This window comes from Denticeps clupeoides, unplaced genomic scaffold (assembly GCF_900700375.1).
Source record: "Denticeps clupeoides unplaced genomic scaffold, fDenClu1.1, whole genome shotgun sequence".
Taxonomy (NCBI): Eukaryota; Metazoa; Chordata; class Actinopteri; order Clupeiformes; family Denticipitidae; genus Denticeps; species Denticeps clupeoides.
The window spans coordinates 23872-29934 of record NW_021629889.1 but is presented as its reverse complement, the minus strand read 5'-3'; positions in this window follow the sequence as shown (position 1 = coordinate 29934).

Here is a 6063-nt window from a genome sequence, read left to right as displayed (position 1 = left end):
ACCAGGCGAGCAGTACTGGAGGCTCGGAGTATACCAGGTGCAGTGCGAGGTGTAATAAGGGTATTATAAATCATTATAAATCTGCTTGGCAGCAGAATCCCAGAATCTCTGTATTTAATCAGCTCAAGGTAATGTTGAGACGTGAGAGAAAGTCCACAAATAACTTGTGAAGCATAAGATTGACAGAGTGCTTGGTCTGAATTGTGCTGACTGTCTGGTTCCAGTTCTGGATTTTACATGGTAAACACATGTTGGAGAGTAACGGTGCCACGTCTGGGTGCAGCAGGAGCCCCAGCTGGCAGCACTCAGCCTGACAGCAGGGCTCTAACCATGGACAGGTGCTGCTGGGTAGGCATCCGTGGTTGGAGCCCTGTTAGAAGGAACCGACACTGATGCATCGATGTGGATCCTGAACTTTGATTTCAGTTCCTGGCAACCGCCACACGCCTGTTGGTTTGTTTTTCTTGGCTTCCTTTGTCTTTATTTGCATTTGCCTTTTTCTTTTGTGCGTATTAATAAATCCCATTTGCCCAGATGTCCCGTCTCTGCGCTTCCTTCCCCTGTCAGCCCGTTTTGTGCATGTTTTTGGTGTTATGTTTTGGTGTTTAATTATCATTATATTCGTGCATTTTCTAAAGATTCTGTTTTTGAATAAAGGGTTGGAAATGAATGCTTTTATTTATTCATAATTTATAAAAAATAATCGACAGATTAATTGACTATTAAAATGATTGTTAGTAGCAGCCATGCTTCTTTATTATCGGAAGATACATCGAACATTAAGACTAACTGTGCTGTAAAACAAGTATTTGCTTTATTAGATATTTCTCCAGATGTATTTGTTTTAAAGCCAAATGGCGTATGATGTAAGCCAGGACTTTATTAGGCATCAGACCAAGTGATGATTATCACCATTTCACAGGGTGAAGAGCAGGAATCCGCTGAAGATGCAGTGATTACTCTCATCGTTGTAAAGTCGCTGGTTTCCAGTCTCCCGCCTCCAGCTGCAGAGTCACGCCGCCGACCAGGTAGGAGACGTGGTGGTCCATGTCGTACTCCCCCAGCAACATGATCCTCTGCTGGTTCCTGTACAGCGCTGTGTACATGGTGCGCGATGAGAGGATGTCCGCCACGGTGAACCTGAAGAAGTAAACGCCCTTCACTGGAGCGGTGAAGAACCCTGCAGAACCATACAGAAAAATTCACTACAGTCAGATCTACTACCATGATGCACCTGTCAGGTTAAACAGGAGACTATCAGTCCCTGTTCATCACCAGACCGAACCACAAACCCTGGTGGACGCCAGGGACTCCGCCTTCCAGTCCAAAGACAAAGAGGCTCAATTCTACAGGCCGAGCCAACCAGTCACGGGCCAGTAAGGAGCAAAACGAGCTGATGCAGAGAAGATGAACATGGCTGCCCGCTCCTCACCAACGGTGATGGTTTAAGCCTTTAAACCTGAGCCACACCGTGTGTGGTGTTTCACAAGGACAGACACTTAACTTTGACAAAGTGTGTTAAGAGGCTGGCACTGAGGTGTTTAAAGAATGTGACTCCCACTGACACCATGACTATGAGAAGATGCTGAGCACCTGTATTACTGCTGTAGGCGTTTCCAACATTGGTGATGATGTTCCTGAAGACCAAGTTCAGTTCGGAAGGTCCTGCTTGTACATACTCAGTATTAAATGTCAAAGCTGCTGAAAAGGCCACTTTGCCTCCTGTAAAGTGGAACAGAACCAAAAAAACATCACTGCTGATATTCAACTTTACAAAAAGACAAAAACATAATCATCTGATCTGTAAGTAATTCTATTGATTTACATAGAATGATGACTAGAAAGTAACTTATATCCCAAATAAAAGGCACATCATATTTAAGGATATGACCCAATACTCATCATGTACAAATAGACAGATCTTTCATCACGATTACAATATGTATTCAGTATATAGCAATAATAATGTCATTTACCTGCATTCATGTTATTCAGTTTCTCCACTTTGGTCTCCACTGATGTTAGTCTGCTCTTCAGTCCTCCAATCTCTGCATTCAGAGCAGAAAATATTAAAACCACAGTTCATCACATGATACCTGAGTTCTTCTGCTGCAGATCTTCTACTTGGTTCTTGACAGCTTTCAGCTCTGCTGCTTGTTCTGATGTAGGTGGAACACAAAAAATGAGCCAAATCTTCACCAAGAAAATATGATTAGAGATCATTTCAATCCAGCACCTGCATTCTGATGAGTCAGGTTCTCCACGTTCTGCTCATTGTCATCCATTTGGATCTTTAGAGCCGTCAGCTCTGCCACAAGTGCTGCAATAATGAAGGAATAATTCAGTACTTTATGGTAGATTATGGTATGGCTTATTTCTATAGGAGATTAAAGAGTTTTTATGACAGGATGGTTGCATATAACAGTAAATTTATATGGCTGTATATGGCAGTTTATGGCGGTATATAATAATTTATGGATGATTATGGTTGCATATAACAGTTAATTTATATGGCTGTATATAATAGTTTATGGCGGTATATGAATGTACATGACTGTGTGTATGGATGTATAACAATGTATATTGATGAGATGTCGCTGATTGTTCCCATTCTCAGAATTACTGTAAAAAATTAAATGGTCACTCTTGTAAGCAGCTTGGATGTGAACGTTGGACTGTCTGTTCTGCATTACCTGCATTTTCCATCTTCAGATTCTCCAGGTCTTTCTGTACGTCGGACAGGACAGCATCTTGCGCTTATATACAAAATAATACAGATGTCTGTTATTCTAAATTATATCTACTCATGCACTCTATTACATGTAGAGAATTGAATTAATGTACTGTTATTCTAACCTAAACTAATCATAACCAATGAATAATAATTCACTGTTTATGTTATTTATACAGTAATTACATGGAATTAATACTATGTGTGATTAAATAATACTATTTGTATAGTATATTTTACACTATAATATTTGTCAAATGTCATTCATGCACCTGCATTCTCCTTCTTCATGTTCTCCACTTCATCCTTCATGGTCTTTATCTCCACATCTTGAGCTAAATAATGTAAATGTAAATGAGCTAAATACCAACATTAAAGTCTGTGAATGATGTTCATACTGGTCTCAGTGTTGTTGAATTAATATTGCACATTTAGAAGATTACCAGCGTTTTCTCTCTCCAGAACTTTGAAATCCAGCCTCAGATCCAGCGCCATGTCTTCAGGGTCCTTTAGGTTGGTCTTCACGTTCTCCAACTGGACTTCCTGAGCCAGCATCGTGTCCCGCAGGTAGTGGACCATGTTCCTCAGGTACTGCAGCTCAGCGTTGATGTCCTGCACAGGAATTTCTTTTTTTGTATTTAGAGGGTTGCTCTGGTTCAGAGAAAGAGCTCTAAATGTGGAGAACAGCAGGAACAGCAAGGAGATGATGACCCTCATCTTCAACACAATCAGGTCAGCTTTCCACTCATCTAGACTCTTCTCCGTCTTGGCCCATCGGTTGTGGAATGAACTTCCCCTTTAGGTCAGAACAGCTCAGTCACTGAGCACCTTCAAACGGCAGCTCAAGACCTTACTCTTTAGAGAAGATTTAGATGAACTGGTGACCTTCTTCTTGTCTTCTGTACAGAATCTACAACAGAGTGAATAAAAAGATTGTATTCATAGTTGGGGGTCCTAGTGAACCAGAACTGACCACTTCATCCATGGTAACATGGAAGCAAGTTGTAAGTCGCTCTGGTTAAGGACGTCTGCCAAACGCCTTAAATGTAAATGTAAGCGGCCTCCTTTTTTTATAAAGCCGAACTTATTCATTATTTACATTTAAGGCATTTGGCAGACGGCCGTATCCAGAGCCACTTACAACGTGCTTTCAAGTTACCATGGATGAAGAGATCAATTCCGGTTCACTAGGACCCCCAACTATGAATACAATCTTTTTATTCACTCTGTTCTAGTTTCTATACAGAAGAAGGTTACAAGTTCATCTAAATCTTCTCTAAAGAGGAAGGTCTTGAGCTGCCGTGTGAAGGTGCTCAGTGACTGAGCTGGAAGTTCATTCCACCACCGAGGGGCCAAGACGGAGAAGGGTCTAGATGAGCGTCTTCCTTTTACCTTCAGAGATGGAGGGACCAGGCGAGCAGTACTGGAGGCTCGGAGTATACCAGGTGCAGTGCGAGGTGTAATAAGGGCTGTGAGGTAGGATGGTGCTACTCCATGTTTGGCTTTGTAGGCCAGCATCAGTATTTAGAACCTGATGCGTGCAGCTACTGGGAGCCGGTGGAGGGAACGTAGCAGAGGGGCGGTGTGGAGAACTTGGGAAGGTTGAACATCAGTCGTGCTGCTTCGTCCTGTATGAGTTGTAGAGGTCGGATGGTACATAGAGGTAGATTCATGTTTACTGCCACTTTCACTTTTTAATCATTATTATTGGTGTGTTTTACACTTGGCCAACACACTCGCGTCTGAACCAGAAGAGCACCAAGTTCCAGGTTCAAACCCCATCGTGTCCCTCTGTCCCCAGGGGGACTGTCCCCGTCACTACTGAATGTAAATGTGTTGTTACGGAACACGTAAAATAATATAGTTGTATATAATCCAAGTGAAATATAGTACATGGTGAACTATACAACATGGTTTTTAATGTTTGTCTTGTGTTTTGGACGTGTGAAGCTCAAGAAAGTCAAAGGAGATTTCATTCATCTTTTCTATATAGATTCTTTATTTGGCGTATTTGCATTTTGTAATAACGCTCATGTTACGCTCGCCTTTGCGATGTCCGCATAGCTGCGTCCTGTTCACCAGCCTCCCAGATCAACCTGGACAGCCTGGTCCTTGTACTGTTTTCTTTTCTCCACGTCTCCTTGTGAAGCTTCTCGAAGATGCTCCAGTGCTGCTCTCATGTACGCTGTCTGCTCGAGTTGCCCACACAGTTCCTTTTCCCTTCTGAGGAGGACCTTCAGGGTTTCCTCAATCTCCTGCCTCTTGCTTGTATTGTTTAAGTCCTGGAAACGTTGTCGCACTTGGTGGAGTCGATGTTGTGGAGGGCGATGAGCAGCTCGCCGGGGGTCAGCGGAGACATGGAGGAGCTGCCTTCACCTGCAGGAACACACACATCTCAGCGCCGAGCTGCACAGAAGATGCTGGGGACAGCAGGATGAAACGCCAGCTTACTGTGCTGGGTGCCGAGGAGCCGGTTGAAGACCTCCTTCACCACGATGGGGTTCAGTCCTGGAACCAGCCGGCTGCTCCGGATTAAAAAGACGGTGCGGGACGAGGAGACGGACCTGCGTTAGGACCGGACCCCCCGGAATAATGACCAGGCTGGATTTTAATTTCAGAACTTTATTTAAAACGCTGCTGTGTTGTACACTGTAACAAGGATAATGTGAAATCTACAGAAACTAGCTGGCAGCTTTTAGCAAGTAAGTTGCTGTAGAACATTCTACAGTATGCTTACTGTAAATTGAATCACAGTACCTACAAAATACTGTAATTGTTATTACAGCAATGATCTGAATACTGTAATCATTGTTACAGTAGTAAGCACAGACTGTATTTGCAATCACAGTAATAAAGTGCTGTATATTTCATTACAGCACATATTAGGCTACTGCAATATGCATGACTGCATTATTTGTTATAATAAGTAATTTATAAAATATTGTTATAAAATAAAAATTATAGCATACAATACAATGAAGATGCGTTTTTTGTCGCAAAACATTTCATTTATTTTTTTAAAGCAGTTTACAAAAAGTTTTACTTTGTAAAAAACACTTATTTTCCCAAACAACCCTTTCTCTTCAGGTAAACCAATTTAAACACCAAGGCCAAGAATTATTTTGTAACACTTCAATGCTTATAGAGATAATTAAAACAAAATACTTTTTTGTACTTTTTACATTTCCCTTTTCAGACATTGGTTTGTATGTGCAGTCACTGTATCCTGTAAAGTTAATTGATAATATAATAAAATTAACAATAAAACACACAAAAGCATCACCATATAGACAACTATCACATATTTCAGGTTTGTATGTGCAGTCACTGTA